The sequence below is a fragment of the Montipora foliosa genome, chromosome 4 (assembly GCF_036669935.1).
Source record: "Montipora foliosa isolate CH-2021 chromosome 4, ASM3666993v2, whole genome shotgun sequence".
NCBI lineage: Eukaryota > Metazoa > Cnidaria > Anthozoa > Scleractinia > Acroporidae > Montipora > Montipora foliosa.
In genome coordinates this window covers 492127-509626 of record NC_090872.1, presented here as the reverse complement: position 1 = coordinate 509626, position 17500 = coordinate 492127, and the positions used below count along the sequence as shown (strand labels likewise).

At 39.7% G+C, this 17500-nt stretch overlaps 1 pseudogene; it reads left to right on the top strand.

Annotated features, from left to right (window-relative positions):
• Positions 1 to 3783: 3783 nt before the first annotated feature.
• On the top strand, positions 3784 to 6709 carry LOC137999326 (craniofacial development protein 2-like; annotated as a pseudogene).
• The last annotated feature ends 10791 nt before the right edge of the window (positions 6710 to 17500 follow it).

The following is a 17500-nucleotide window of genomic DNA, read 5'->3' as shown; positions in this document are numbered from 1 at the left end:
TCCCCTGGGTCATCTCCTCTGAAAAAAAGATAAATGAATAAGTATATTCAATATTTTATTGCCTTTATATTTGTTATTGATTCAAAAGTAAAAAGAAACTATGCTTCATATACATTGTATGAACTTCATTACTCAGCAACAACCTCTTGAAATATGTACTGTAGTAAACCCATGCATCTATTAGGACTTCGTAATAAATTTGGGGTTAGAATAATAAACACAACAAAAACCCCTGACAAAGAACCTACATTTCCCTTCATTAAATATGGTAATTAGCACAAACTTAGGCTGTTTAGGTTCTTGAATTAGTTCCTGGAAAAAATAACATTGTAGCTGAGAGTATTTTGTGGTGTTCAGCTTATTCCTTGATACAAAACACTCACACTATTACATTGTAGCTGGCGTGATGAGGCATCTATATCTCCAAAGAGGATCCTGAATGTTGACTTATTTGTCCAAGTGTACAGAATGTTTTTATGGATTTTAGAAAATAAAAACCTGTCACATATTTTTAGGCTCAACAGTTTCTTGTATAGAGGGGCCAAGCTGGCAAATTTTAGCCTAACAGGTTTTTAAAAACCAGGTTCTTATTAAGTCACAGGTTTTTACTGTATAGGTAAGATTACAGTGAGTTTAAATTTAAGTCTGTTAAATTTGTTAACTAACATAATTATCTTAGCTTGTTCTGAAAGCTCAAACTAAGTAGGAACCTGCATGTCTTGCTCCAAAGTACTATTCATCAAGATGATCCAACCATTAAAAATTTTATCTAACACAACAAAGGTCAAATAATGTTAACCCAAACTATTAATTTCTGTAAGTTCATTTTTTTTGAGGAGTGACTACTCTCAGAAAATTTGCCATATCTTATACCTTGAAATGAGGATTCCTTTGCAGCTGGTTATCTTTTACTTAACATTTACACCTAAACGTTAGACAGAAATTTTAGAAACAGAGCTGCCTGCTAGAGAAGCCATTTAAACGAAAGACAAATTATCCACCCTCTCTCTGAGATGTTATTAGCAAGCAGAGAGGTAAACACAGAGAACTCAAACCTTTGGGATTGTTGTGGATGATTCCAAATCAAATTTTCAACAGAATACTTTAATAGACTCGTCGATCCTTTTAATTGCAAATGAATGGGGGGGGGGGGGGTAGTTTCTAAAGAAACTGTGGTGCTGCGTCGGTGGGGAAGTAGTATACAAAAGTTTGGTTTTATCAACGGAGTTGATAATGTAAATTGGCCACCGCACAGAGATTCTAAAAGCTGACGTTTCGAGCGTTAGCCCTTCGTCAGAACGAATCGAGGGATTATGGGTTACGTGTAGTTTTTATAGTAGACTAGGAGCTACGCTATTGGTGGCAACATGGCAACGTGAAAAATAAGAATATATTAGTTAAATGAAAAGCGTTCGTTAATACCGTAAGGATGAAGGGTGCCGATTTGAAAGATGAATTTTTGTTCCAGATTCTTGCGGCTTTCCGTCGTACCTAGATGTAGGGAAAGGCCGCAGATAGCCATGTGTTTTTTGGAGTGGTAAGGCAGATTAAAATGGCGAGCGACTGGCTTAGATGCATCCTTGTCATTCTTCTCAACATCGCGAAGGTGTTCGCGGAATCGGTCACCTAGTCGTCTACCTGTCTCACCAATGTATAATTTATTGCATAACGTACAGGTTATGCAATAAATGACATTTGCGGAGGTACATGTGAAACGATCGGTGATCTTAACAGATCGCTTAGGTCCCGATATGTTGCTAGTGTTAACAATGAAAAGACAAGTTTTGCATTGTGAGCGCGCGCATTTGAAAGTGCCGGGTTGCTCGTTAGTTTTGAGCGCGCTTCTAACTAAAACGTTGCCTACATTTTTGTCGCGTTTGAATGAAATAAGTGGAGGTTACGAAAAGATTCTACCAGTCTCGGGATCATTTTGGAGTAATTTAAAATTACTAAGAATGATGCTTTTGACTGCGTGATTATGAGGATGGAAAGTGAGAGTGAATGGAATTCTGTCATTCTTATCTTTTTGTGACGTTTGTAGTGATGACTGTCGATCAAATTGTAGGGCGCGATGATGGCCCGCTTTGACCACAGAGACAGGATAGCCACGTTTTTCGAAGAACTGGCACATCTCCTCTGATTTGCTGGAAAAATCGGAGTCATCACTACGTAGACGTCGAAGTCTAAGAAACTGAGAATAAGGAATGGAGTTCTTGACATGTGATGGATGTGACGATGAATACAACAAATAACTGTGTGAATCTGTAGGTTTGTAGTGCACACTAGTACATAGCACGTTGCCTCTAATAGAAACTTTGATATCTAGGAAAGCCAATGAAATTTCCGAAATTTCCCAGGTATATTTAAGAGGCGGATGAAAAGAGTTGACGGAGGTTATAAATTGATCGAGTCCTTCTCTGCTGGATGAAATAGCGCCGATGAAGTCGTCGATGTAGCGGCCGTAGAGTTCAGGTTTGGGGCCGTTGTACTGATTAAAAAATTGGTGTTCAACATATCCTACAAAAAGATTGGCATAGCTAGGTCCCATTCTTTTGCCCATCGCTACACCATTAATTTGTTTGTAATAGTTGCCGGCGAATGAAAAACAGTTAAGCGTTAAAACTAGTTCGGCAAGGCGGAGGAGCGTTTCCGAGCTAGGTTCTTTGACAGTGCGTTGATCGAAAAAGTGTTTAAGTGCTTGAAGACCTTCGCTATTAGGAATGACTGTGTATAGAGATGTAATGTCCATGGTGAAAATAAGTTTGTCTTGGCCGGAGAAATTGAAATCGCTTAAAATTTGTAGTGCGTGTGTACTGTCTTTAATGTATGATGGCAAAGATTTGACGATAGGCGTCATAATCCTGTCTAAGTAGCTAGAAATGAGTTCGGTGGGGTAACTACAGGCAGAAACGATAGGGCAACCTGGGTTGTTGGGTTTGTGAATTTTAGGCAAGAAGTAAATGCCTGAAGTTCTAGGAGTGTTGATGATGAGATTAGTGGCAGTGTCCGGTAATTGTTGATTAACTATAAGATTTTGAATGGTGTCTTTGACAAGTTTTTTGATTTTTGGAAGTGAGATCTTTGGGGATTTTGGCATAAAACGAGGTATCCGAAAGTTGCCGCAAAGCTTCTTTTTGGTAAAGGTCGGACTGCCAAACAACTACCGCGCCGCCTTTGTCGGCCGATTTGACAACTGTGTCGTTGCGTTTCCTAAGATTTTTAAGCGCTGCCCACTCTTCCGAGGAAAGGTTGGAAAATTTAGTGTTGTGATTGAATTTAAGTTTGTGAATGTCGTGACGGTATTTTTTAGTGAAAAAAACCGATCGTTTCACATGTACCTCCGCAAATGTCATTTATTGCATAACCTGTACGTTATGCAATAAATTATACATTGGTGAGACAGATCCCAAGAGGTCACCACCTTATCGCGGTGGGATGGTTTGCGTGTCTCAATGACCCCTAGAGCTATGTCGGCTGGAGTCTTGTACTCCTGGTAGGGCTACCCATGCTGAACAGGTCGAAGGCTAGAGACCAGACGAAGTGTAACCCCTGGTCCTCCAGGTTGGGGGTTGGGCTGGGGGCTGATAACCCACTCCCGTAAAAGAATAGCCTATTACAGAAACGGAAAACATTCGAATCTCTATTAACACCGGTGACGCGACGAGAGCTCTTTATAGCAGGATGACGCTTTTGGGCCAAAGCCGAAAGGAAGACCAAAAGCCGACAGCCTCGATCGTGAATCCGAAGAATAAAACAAGGATAGGAAACTGGAATGCTAGGACCATGTTCGAGACTGGGAAGGCTGGCCAAGTAGCAAAAGAGATGAAGAGATATGTGATAGATATTTTGGGTATTAGCGAATGCAGGTGGAGAGGAAGCGGAAAATCCAAGCTTAATACAGGAGAGGTAATAATCTACAGTGGCGAAGAAAATATACACCAAGGAGGTGTAGCAATTATGATGTCACAACAGGCAGCCAGATGTCTTATGGAGTGGACACCGGAAAGTAGCCGAATTATCAGAGCAAGGTTTTATTCAAAGTATAGGAAACTGACGTTGATACATGCATACTCCCCGACCAACGATGCGAGTATAGAGAGCAAAGACGATTTCTACGAACAACTAGAGGGTACGGTGTAGAAGTGCAACAGAAATGACATCCTCCTTATTACCGGAGACCTAAATGCTAAAGTGGGAAAAGGAACGCCAGAAGAAAGAGAGGTACTGGGACAACACGGTACAGGAGACAGGAACGAGAATGGCGAAAGGCTCTGTGAGTTCTGCGAGATGAATGGTTTAGTCATCACAGGAACAATTTTTCCCTATAAAGAAATTCATAAAGCAACATGGACATCACCAAATGGCAGAACCAAGAACCAGATAGACCACACAATGATTGCAAAAGAATATAGATCGTCAGTCATGGATACTGTAGTCAGGAGAGGTGCAGATGTGGGAAACGACCACTACCTAGTGGAGACTAGGCTCAAGCTGACGTTGAAAAGAAACCCAAGGGAAATGAAAGGTCGAACAAGGTTGGATACGCAGAAATTAGCAGACGAAGAGATGCTTGTCAAATACTACATTGAGGTCAGAAACAGATTTCAAGCTCTGACAGAGTTGGATGAAGAAAATGCCGACCACATGAACAACAGGATGGAGAGTATATATGTTGGTGCAGCTAAAGATGTACTAGGCATAGCTAAGAGAACCAGCAAACTTTGGTTGCGCGACAGGACGTGGAAGAAAGTAGAGGAAAGGAGGCAAATAAAGTTGAAGTTAGAAAGTACACGTTCAGAAAGAGTCAAGAAAAGAATAAAAGAAGAGTACAAAGGAAAAGACCAGGAAGTTAAACGAAGTGCTCGTGAAGATAAGAGGTATTGGATGAATGAGATGGCAGATATTGCTGAAAGAGCAGCAGAAAACGGGAGAGCAGGGGAACTACATCGTATAGTGAAGACTTTGACAGGTGAGAAGAAAAGAACAAGTATAGTAGTCAAAGATAAAAATGGAAAACCAACAAACGAACAGAGTGAAAGACTGAAGATCTGGAAAGAACACTTTGACACAGTACTAAACAAAGAACCACCTGTCAGGTCTATAGAGCCACATGAAATTGAAACAAGGGAAAATGACAGAGAGTTCGACATCGGAGCATTCCAACCAACAGAGGTGAAAAATGCTATAAAATCAACGAAAAGTGGGAAAGCAGCTGGTCATGATAGCGTAGTTGTAGAGCTTCTAAAGACAGATTTGGAAGAGAGAGCAAAGGAATTGACAAAGTTGTTCAACAAAGTGAAAGAAGAGGGTGTAGCAGCAAAAAGCTGGAGCAAAGGACTAAGAGTAAAGGTAGCCAAGAAGGGTAACTTACGTGAAAGGTAGCCAAGAAGGGTAACTTACGTGAGTGTACGAAATGGAGGGGTATCACACTTTTACCAGTCATAAGTAAGATCTTTGGCAGAGTGTTGATAAGTAGAATTAAAAAAGGAGTTGACAACATCTTGAGGAAGGAGCAAGCAAGGTTCCGAGAGAACAGAAGTACCATCGAACAGATTTTTACTCTCAGGAATATACTGGAGCAAGTCAATGAATGGAATGCAACTCTGTACACACATTTCATAGCCTTTGAGAAAGCATTTGATTCTATACATCGCGAAAGTCTATGGAACATCATGTCCATATATGGAATCCCAGAAGAGCTTATCTGTCTGATAAAAGCAATGTACAGCAACTTTGAATGCGCAGTTGTGGAAGAAGGTGAAACAACAGAATGGTTTCAAGTTTAGTCTGGAGTAAAACAAGGGTGCACCATGTCAAGTTTTCTTTTCTTACTATCAATTGACTGGGTCATGAACAGTACTACAGAGGGTAGGAGAACTGGCATACGATGGAAGCTCACCTCGGTCTTAGAAGATCTTGACTTTGCAGACGACATTGCCTTATTGTCATCTAGAGGTGTTGACATAGAAGATAAGACCAGTAGGCTTGTCGATGAAGCTGCCAGATTAGGACTTAAGATTAACGCGAAGAAGTCAAAAGTTATGCGAAAAAATGCCAGAAACGACCAAAGAATAAAAGTATCTGACGAGCAGGTAGATCACGTTGAGGAGTTTTTGTACCTAGGTGCACTGCTGGATAAAGAAGGCGGGGTGACCAAAGACATACAACAGAGACTAAGTAAAGCCAGACAAACTTTCTATAGGTTGCGAAGAATTTGGGACTGTAACGAAATTAGCAGGAAGACGAAAGTTCAATTGTTCAAACCAATTGTCAGAGCAGTTTTGATGTATGGCTGCGAAGCTTGGAAACTCACGAAAACAGAAGCAAAGAAGCTGGACGCCTTCCAATACAAATGCATGAAATGCATACTGAGAATAAGATGGCCACGGACCATCTCGCACCAACAAATCCAGGAGACCACAGGAGTGAACAGAACGAGTGATGAGATCAGACGTCGAAGATGGAATTGGATCGGGCATATATTGAGGAAGAACAGAGAGGAACACTGTGTTACAGCGCATTGGAGTGGAGGCCAGAGGGGAGGAGGAGGCCAGGTCGACCAAAAACAACATGGAGGAGAATGGTTGAAGACGGAGGACGAGTAGCTGGGTGGCAATCATGGACGACTGTCAGAGCTTTAGCAGCAAACCGGAGTGGATGGAAAGAGAATGTCAAAGCCTTATGTGCCTTATGGCACGAAGAAATATAGAGATAGAGAGACAGGTAGACGACTTGGTGACCGATTCCGCGAACACCTTCGCGATGTAGAGAAGAATGACAAGGATGCATCTAAGCCAGTCGTTCGCCATTTTAATCTGCCTAACCACTCCGAAAAACACATGGCTATCTGCGGCCTTTCCCTGAATCTAGGTACAACGGAAAGCCGCAAGAATCTGGAACAAAAATTCATCTTTCAAATCGGCACCCTTCATCCTCACGGTATTAACGAACGCTTTTCATTTAACTAATATATTCCTATTTTTCACGTTGCCATGTTACCACCAATAGCGTAGCTCCTAGTCTACTATAAAAACTACACGTAACCCATAATCCCTCGATTCGCTCTGACGAAGGGCTAACGCTCGAAACGTCAGCTTTTAGAATCTCTGTGCGGTGGCCAATTTACATTATCAACTCCATTGATAAAACCAAACTTTTAATTGCAAGCTTGACAGCTGTGCACTTTGTCAACAGCAAATTTCTAGCATAGGTAATCTTGACATTAGTTGGTTCGATCAAAATAAAGTTTTTCATCACCGAAAGAATCTATTTTAGCATCTTACAAGACTTTCACGTTCTGAAAATTCGAAAGTAAGCCTAAAATGACTAAAATATACAGTGTTATAACCTCAGGTTCAACTTAAAAATAAATTGTTCGATCGATCAAAATCGTGTCAAATTTTAATTAGCATCAAAAGTGGGACAATATGCTTTTAATAAACTCGGTATAAGTTAATTTATATGTTAAAACATGGTCGAAGAATATTGCTTTCCCCGCTTTACAATTTTCCGTTGCACCGAGAGGCAGAAAACTTAAACCAAGCGCAAACCTCTGCGATAAACAGTGTATGCGAGTTCAGATTGGTTTTGATCAATGAAAACGCGCCCGAAACGGTAAGCTACCTCTTTTCTACAACGAGGTGCAAGCTAAATCAAATTTATCCCTCTCCTTTTTATATTTCTATTGTGTAGTGCTATGTTGCGTTTAACTTGAACCATGCATAAAAATTCAAGGGTGTCTAAATGTTTAAACCCGTGGGCAAACCGAATGGCAGCCAAGCTGTAGAACACAATCGTGTCGATTTATAGTACAAAAAGGGTCTACGCGTTTTACAAAACTGCCGCTTCCGTGCAACTCGGTACACGTTAATTTATATACCAAAACAAAGCCCAAGAATTTTTCTTCCTCTGCTATATAATTTCTTGTTGTACCGAGTTGCACGAGACTTTGAACTAAACATAAAAGGAAAAAATTACTCACCTTCTTGGCATGTCCTCTCCTCGCATCGAGCGATTGTAACGCCGATCTCGGATAAATGGATGGAGCCAGTGTGTTTGTCTGACAGTTCCAGGAGGCATTATCTACTAGACAACAAATATCACTAAAAATTTCGACCAAAATAATTTTCGATCTCTCACAGTGGCAACAAAACCACAAGACTACCACTGACAAAAAAACCTGCCATTTCTTCTTTCATCTTGACAATGTTTCGCGGGGATTTTGCCTCTAAGCCAATGACTTTGCAGGAAATCGACCACGTGAGTTATGTTGCAGCGCATGCGTAGACATTTTTTGCCAGTTAAATGTTGTTCAATATCCTGCGCTCGCGCACGCGCGTGGAGCTCCACTATGATCTATTTTAATAGTTAACTTGGTTTCGGTTGCAAGACGTTTTCGATGCGCAAGTCTGCGAGAAAGAAATTGCCAGATCGTTGGTTTTGGAAGAGAGAGAGGAGCACCGCCAAATTGGAAATAAAAAGTTTTGCATAACACGTGACCATGCAAGCCACTTGTAAAAATCCTTACGAGCAGTTACATCAAAAAACTAAGAAGCAACACATCAATCAGGAACAGAAACAGGATACTGTATTTAGGTTCGGTTCCTGCAAAAGACAGACCCTCGGCTCCCAAGTGAAAATGCTGGGTATCATCAAGCGACTGCGACTTAAGAGAGCACAGACTGAGTGTATACTATACTAATGTACTGCAGGCTCTTTTTGATTTTCTGAACCCAATAGTGCAGCTTAAAAACTCACAGGTAAATTGAACAGGCGCCATCGACCTCTTTGTCACAGGAAGCTAATCTCCCCTATTTTGAAGATAAGGTTCGATATAAAACAGCCGATCAATAAGCTTTTAAGGTTCTAGAACATTCTAAGTGTTAAAAATGAAACATGATGAATAACCAATTTACTTTCTTTTTCAGAGTGGGGCATCTTGTCTCCAAACTTGACGTCCCTCGGAATATACCTATCTTTTAAATGGATATTTCTACCATTTTTAGTAATTAAGTAGATACATCCTAGGCATTATTATTTCTGTAAACCTACTATCAATGACAAAGCAAATAAATAGCGAGCTACTAAGAAACTGAAGGAAGAAAGAGTATGCAGTTGTAGAGAGAGAAAGAAAAGAGAAGGAGAGAAAAACAGAACTGTTAAAGATTGATGAAGGTTAAGTTGAAGAAGAAAGCTTAGAAGTTAGTAGAAGAATTATATTGTGAAGAGAGTAAGTCTTCTTATAATAAAGTGTTTAATCTTAACTGACGTATTGGGTTGTGAGAGGGTCTCAATGGGGTGGTGGCATTTACGGTTATCGGCTAAAATTTTGGCTTTTTTACGGCTATCCGCTAATTTTTTTCAGTTACGGTTAACAAAAAAGTTAAAAATTAACTTGTTTTGTTTCAAAAAGTTAAATATTAATTAACCTATATTTTTTGTATCTTTAAAGCAAAATAAAGGTCTTAAGATCATCTCGGCATGTGAAACAAGCTATTCTTTTGAAAAATTTTAACATTTGATAGATCGTACTTTTTACAAATTATTCCACTTCTAATATTATTTTACACATAGAAATGTCAATAGTCAATTTAAAAATAATCTTTGTGGAAAAGCAAAGCACACACGCGAACGCCCAACTCACAGGCCGGGGCGCGACATTCATTACAACAGAAATGGTAGACTGTTCACAGTCCTCTATTTTTCCGTAAAATCGTCGAGATCGAGCGCTTTGCGTTACGAGCTGCCATCTTGCATGAGTGTCAACTACTTATGGGACGGGGGTGGTTTGGGAGGAAGCGCTCGCCCCCCTCGCCCTATAGCTATAATCCCCGACGCCCGCTCTCTCGGTACATTTGAAAATCAAGATGGCCTCCATTAACGGTAAGACGCGCTATATTTCGACGATCTCACGAAAAAATAGGGGACTGTGAACAGTCTACAGAAATGGCCGTTTTCACACTAAAAACGGATTATTCGTGTGAGAAGCGTTATCCGTTTGATGATTCGCGTCAGATAGATAAATACGTCTTAATTTGAAAATGAAGTAGTTTTAATTTTGAATGAACAATCCGCCTGACTTTATCCTTTAATTTCGACGGACAGTTTTAAGACGGGATTATCCGTTCCAGATAGCCTGTGTACAGCCTCCCCCTCCCATCAGAAGAAAAAAATCTAAGAAGGGGTGTCTGTTGGGAAGGGAGCGACTGTACACAGGCTAGTCTCAGACGGATAATCCGTTTCTAGCTCTAGTGTGAAATAACAAAATAACAAAATAACAAAATTCCCGTGCCTAGTGTTTTTAATGATAGCGAAGGACTGTACGGAACCACTGTCAGCCGTTGCCTTGTCCGTAGGCCTCATTATTTGGCACGGCTAATGCGTTTCGGGTCACCTGGTCCAAGCAAGTTCGCCACCGAAATGCCTTGACCGAGATTGCGTGGGAAGACGCCGTACAGGGACTAGGCATGGCAATGTCTACCGTAGCGTCAGAGAAAAACAGGGAATTGTTGTTTATCGGCAAAGTGTTTTACAAACAGTGAGATCTCTGCGTGTTGTTTCACTAGTGTTTCGAGGGCACGACCTTCTGAAAATCGCAAATATTAATCCCCAGCAAGAAGCCACACTTTCGCTATGAAAATAAATTAGTTCCCCGAGAGAGCGGCGGAAATGGAACCAGGGACTTGGTCAGCACCTAAAAGGCGCTTTATCTAACGTGCGTACGACCACGCTAGCCGGGAAATAAAAAAACGCAACCATAAGTGAGTTTAGTACCTTCCTTAAAAGTAGCAAATCTAGGAAACACTTTCTTTTACGGTTCACTTTTTTTTACCCTATTTACGGCTAACGATTAAAATTTTTCAATTTTTACGGCTATCGACTAAATTTTTGGCCGTTTTACGCCTATCGGTTAACCCCATTGAGACCCTCTTGTGACAGTCACTCCCGCCAAGCGGATTTATTTCCCGTATCACCTTAATCGCTTGACTAAAATACGCTAGATACGATAAATTTCCTTCAAAAAGTCTCAGTGTTACGACTGATTTGCGTTCTGGACATTATGATACATCTGTGTATTTCGTGTCCATTGAAAACTTGTGTAAAGTTGTCTAACGTATGTCAAAAATTGAGTAAACATGGAAGCCATGTCATCGATTGAGATAATTTGAGCTCTGGCATTTGCAATTAGAGAGGTTAAAACGCTTTCCAAACTATTTTTAGTTTTTTCCAATTCTTATTTTTCCACAGAAAACGCCACTTTTGCCTTGCGGCGTTCCATTTTCTCAGAACAGATTTTATCGATTCTGGTAGAGTGAAAAAACAAACACTGAGAAATATACTTTCTTGCGTTGTGATTTTTATTGTCCGCAAAAATAAATGACCTGAGTGATTAAGAATCATGTTAACCTTTTAAAAAAAGGTTATTCTAAATCCAGGGGTCCGAAATTCGGACCCTTGGTTTTTTTAATCTGAAATTGAAATAAGTTTTCTAAAACAGAACAGCTCTTAATTAATCTAGGGGTCCGAAATTCGGACCCTTGCTTTAAGTGAATGAATACACAAGTAAAAATCTATCTTTGAACATTTATAAGATTAACAAGTCTAGGGGTCCGAAATTCGGACCCTTTCTTCGATTGAGTGAAAAGAAGTAAAACAAAAACACGATCGTTGAAAATGAAGACTTACAAGTCTAGGGGTCCGAAATTCGGACCCTTGATTTAAGTGAATGAAAATATGTTAAAAACTATCGTGAAACATGAAAATGTAAAATTTAGAAGTCCAGGGGTCCGAAATTCGGACCCTTGCTTCTGTGTATCTAAAATTCTAGTAAATTGTAATGTATAGGTTTTTTAGCATGCAACACCTCCTCGAAGTTCGTACCCTTTTTTTTTAAAGTGAATGAACAGGGCTAACAAACTCTTGCTTAAAATTGCGAGATTCTTAAATATGGAGCTCCGAAACTCGGAATCTTGCGTTACCATTTGGATTCACAAAGGTTTTCGAAAATGCGTACGAAAATATGAGTACGAATTTTGAAGCCCACAGTGACATAAACATAAAGAGAAGAATAATCCAGATTAAAACGAGTCATACTTTTTGATTTAACGTCATAATTTCTGAACAAATTTGTAACAGAATTTATATTTTCGTCACCCAATTACTTTTAATTTAGAGATTTTACAGACTACGAATCTCAAAAACACCAAGAATAAAATTCTACTGTATTTTAAAATTGAGAAAACATCAAACGCAAGCATGAAAAATTCCGGGTTTACCTAGGTGTAAGGACCTGACCAGGTTTTCTTTGTTTTATGTGCTTTTGTTTTGTTTAACTCCGTTGTTTTCAACTTTTTGCCTCGGCTTTCTTCGTTTTACGTCATTCGTGAGTTTTACAACTTCTCACACCGAGGTAAAGACAAAACTCCAAGCATGGAATATATTTCATAATATATATTGTTATAGTTATAATATACATAATTTTGTTGCGTTGGCTTTTATAATTATGATTTCACTAAACGTCTCTAGTTTTATCACGCGGTTGTACTTGGGACGCCAATTCACAACGTATGGTCTCTTGGTCCTCCAGTTTATCAAAATATATTCCATGCCTGGAATTTTTCATGCTTGCAATTACTGCAGTAGCATTTTTTGAAAAGAGGTCAACGACGTAATCGCCAGCTCGACTGAAGTGTCTGACGATCAAGTCGCAGGCGGCGGTCGGTATTTTTACAATTCTTGTGGTCGAACGCCACCTGACAGAACCCATCTCTTGCTTCTCCAGCAGCAATAGTGAGATGTTCGATTACAATCTTCCTTGAAATGTGGAAGAGGCCGACGACATAAGCCAAGGTAGACTTCGCAAGCAGAAGAGAATCTGAAATAAAACAAAATTTCGGATCGTCTTTATTACTATGCTGATCATATCAATTATTGTTAACTCAAAAAAAAAAAGAAGCAAACTATTTTAATAACAAATTGTGGGGTGGGAGATTTTTGCTTTGAATGAGTTTTTTCGGATTCGCCCATTGCTGGTGCAGGAATCGTTTTTCTCACATTTCTATTAGTCGTTCCATCGACACCTGATAACTAATAGTTACCCCAAGGTCGTGGGCGAGTCTTCGGCGGCGGTTTTCTGAGTCAACCACGAAACAAACATTGTCTCAAAATTGGGGCTGAAATAACAGTGACAAATTCCAGACTGCTTTTGTGGGCTATTTCTTTTGACAACTATACGAACATTCTGAACGTAGTCACTCCCAAAGTATCGACTATCACCGACAAACAGAATTTAAAGGTAAAATCTTTCACTGAGGCCTGCCAAAGTTGTGGGTCAAAACAGAAATAATTAAAATTAAAGCATATTGCATGACAATATTTTAGATTTGTTACCCTTCATATTGAAGACACGGGAATTTTGGACGATTTGTTATATCTGCTAGCTAGCACCTTTGAAATACGTAGAAGTAAACGATATAAACGACACAACCTCAAACCCAATAATGAATAATTATAATTAATACTCGGAATGATCAAGATCGCCACCCCTCCAGGAGAACGATTGAGAGCAAGTGTCGAATACAAAATTCATCGTATCTTAGCGTTTTACATACCTGATGAGCTGGCTTCGCTCATGATATGAGTGATCTCCAGATCTGTTCTATCCAGACTGGAATCAAAGGTTGAGTCTCTGTGAAGTTTTGTCCGAGGAAGTGTCGTGTTCTTCATTCTCACGCTCGCTAACTACGCTCGTAATCTGGGAACTTTCACCTTCAACATTTGCAACATTGCGACCATTTGTTTCTACCCTTGCGATTGCTTGATTGAACTGGCACACAAAATCTTTGTGACTGGCCTTCTAGTATATCTCTAAAGATGCCATCACTAGTATATGGGTCGCAATACTTAACTTTCAAATGGCACTTAGTATGACTTCCATTTGGGCAAGGTTCGAATTTGAACTGCAAAAACATAATGTATAAAGCGAGAGTCAGACCGCTTCGTCTTATCGATCGTAGATAGAAAAAAGAATTAATAAGTCAAATGAAATGATTCGTTCTTACCAGCAGGGAATCCTTCCCTTTATAAAAGTTAAGTGACTTTTTTACACTCAATACCCTTCGATATACTTGATGCATTTTCAGTTTCTCTTTTCCGAGGTAAATGAAAACTTGTCCATTTTCGACTTTTATGGACCACAGAGAGGTGTTAGTCATTTTTTTCTCACGACTTGTTCTTGTGCCGAGCAAAGCAATTGCATAGAGTCCGTTATCGCAAAGCCGATCTGTCACTTGCCAAGTGTGAACCCTGCTCTATGAATTGGCGTCGGTCAAGAATAGTTCATTGTCATTGTTATGTAGTGTCATTCCAAACATGACTGTACTTCTCTTGTTATACACAATAATTATACTGTTCCAAAGCAAATCCGTATTACTGATAACTGATATTGTTCTTTAATATACTTTAATGATTGTGAAAAATTAAATACAAAAAATAGGTTCGACTTCATCAGAAGCAATGGCAAGAGTTCCCTCTCTTCAGTATTACAAGAAAACAGTAATAAAATTAACCAAATCAATTATCTGGTGCGGGGGCGTTTTATCGAACGCCGCAAACAAGATTTTTTTCATATCTCAGTGAACAAACAGACACTGCGGTCTGAAAACCGCGGAACCCGCGGAGCTAATCAAATCTAGAGTTTCCGGTTGGCTGGACAGATGCCAACGGCTAGGGGTGGACGAAGAAACGGCATTTGAATAAGTTTGTAACCGTTGCAATGCCGCCAAAATTGCTACAAAAAACCACTGAATAGCGCTACACAACGAGAAGTCCTTTCTGCAGTAAGGTCTCAACATGGATGAAGACGCGGACACCGGAAGCTCGTTCCCATCTCCGTTCAAACAAAAATCAGAACTTGAGCATGGCGTTGGCTTCGATGACCATGATTCCAGAGATTCATCAATACCATCATCGCAGCTCGGTATGTGTGTAAGGAGTTCATTCCTCTCTTACTGTATCGCTTTTGTTTTAAATTCACTTGAGGAGCAATGGTAGGTGGAAGTGAGCGTTCGCCTAACGTTTTATTACTTTACAGTGAAGTCAATTTATTTGGTTTCCTTTTGTTGAAAATTGATGCAACGGGTTTTTGCGAGAGAAAATAGTGCAACAACATGCGGTGTACGAAATAAGACTGCATTGTAGGCTGCTTCTCTAATTTAATCATATTCTACTGTGCCTGAGCAGAATGTCCTACCCCGCCAAAGAAAACAAGAGACAAACGGCAAATTACTGGATATTCCCTTGCCTCGTCTGTCTCAAACCAAGGTAAAAATTGTTACAATATATTGATTATCCAGATTCACCCGTGGTGGTTTTAATAGGCGAACAAACTTCCCAAGTTTTTTCGCAACTTTTCATCAATACTGTAGCTGACAAGTAATCTAACAGGTTGCGCAACTCGGGGTAAGTGCGGGGTGGACAAGCGCCAGAAAATATACTTTTTTTTTCCTCACGTAGGAAGTAAGTAACCGGTAAATAAAGCACTTAGTATCAGCTTTTTAGCCTTTGGTATTTCACATTTACTTCGATGCCCATTTATACTAAGTTCCAGAATCCATGGAAGTCATAAACTGGGTGAACAAGATTTTTTACCTGGAATGTGACGAGAGCAATGACCAAGAATCTTTGTTTTCCCAGTTAACTCACCTCGGTGGACATGTAGTAACGTTTTTGAGTAAAAGGGTTGATTTTATAGTGACAAAGGCAGGCAAAAAAAGAATTAGGTTGTTGCCAAGTATAACGCCTGTTACACATCAGTCAAGATCCGTGACTATGGTTATAAAATCACAGACAAAGGACGTTAAAGGGTTAAGTTGTGTTACTGAAATAGCCAGACGGTGGAATACGAGTATGTCTCTCGATTAATCAGTCAATTTCATAAATATTTAAACATTGGTACAAGTCAGGCCACAGACATGCTTGTCAGGAAGCTGAAACACCCATTTACAAAAGTGGAAGATACGTCTGGACTTTATCGGCCTTGTTAAAAGGAGTTTAAAAAATTTCCTTTCATAAATTTTGAATCAGAGCTTGGGGGCTGTCCATTTGATTATCCAAACACTTCGAATTCCAAAGGACGCCATTCAGTGAAAAACTGTCAAAACAGAAAAATTGGATAATGAGACTTACACGACTTGAATGTGCATTTGGAAAGTAGAAAACATCGAGTTTGCTTCTAATGACAGAAACTATGCTAGAATTGATGAGTTTATCATTAAAAATGAACTAGAAGTTGAAAAGATGTATAAAAAAACATAATGTACAAGAAAATTAGAGACACAGACCACATTTTGTTGCTTAGGAATTACTGTGACATGTATACCGGTTTAATCAGACAGTCAAATTGGTTAGTGTTGTTTTTGATCCTTGTAAGTCCTGAGTTCAGTTCAGTTCATCGAAAGCTGCAACTTTATTTTCAGACAGAAAAAGAGAGAGTATAAGGAAACCACAGGAAGTTTAGAACCTATGTGCAAGAAGTCGCTGACGTTGACCTTTTGAAAAAAGGAGATTTCGTTGCAGTGAAGCACGAAAACTATCGCAGGACTCCTGTCACCGGAAAGGTCTTTGAAGTTAAAGGGGATGGGTTTGTCATCTGTTTCTGGAAGGGATCTTAAAATAAGGAATGGATACCTCACACGCTTCCCGCACGTAGAGGGTATGAAAGCCGGCTATGGTCACAGCAACTATCAAAAAGTTGCATCATATGTTTCGGATTTACGTTGAATGATTGTTCAAATTGAAAGCTTCTACCAGGAATGATGTCTTATTTGAAGAAGGCTTACAAGGTTAAGAACAAACAGTCATCTCAGGAACAATGATTTAACACGTACAAACTGATGAATATCCAGTGAATTTATGGAAGTCGCATCGATCATCGGAAGTCTGTTCCCCGAGACGTCCGCAAGTATTAAGGATAACGTCATATGAATTTATCTGGCATTGTGTGATGGTTTTCCAGAATTTGGGGCAAGATAAACCAATCTCATTGCTTCCGAAACTCGTTTTCGTTGAACAAACCGCGCTATCCCACTTGGAACGCCATTTTGAATTTTCTAATTTTGCGGTCGTCTCGGGAACCAGACTTCCATTTTCGTGACATCCAAAAATAACTCAAGTGAAATTGACATATCCCAAGGGCTACACTGGGAGCCTCCTCCACGTATAATAGTACGATAATCATTATTACAGTTTCTCTTTCAGCAGATTGAAAAGAAAGGGTCTGAAATTCGGACCCCTGCTTTCTGAGCAGAGATAAAATATTTTTTTCCACTATTTCAGAAGAGGCGAAAAGCAAGGATCCGAAATTCGGACCCCTGCTTTCTGAACAAAGATAATGCATTTTTTCACTATTTCAGCGGAGCGAAAAGCAAGGGTCCGAAATTCAGACCCTTGTTTTCTGAACAGAGATAATGTATATTCTCACTATTTCAGCGGAGCGAAAGCA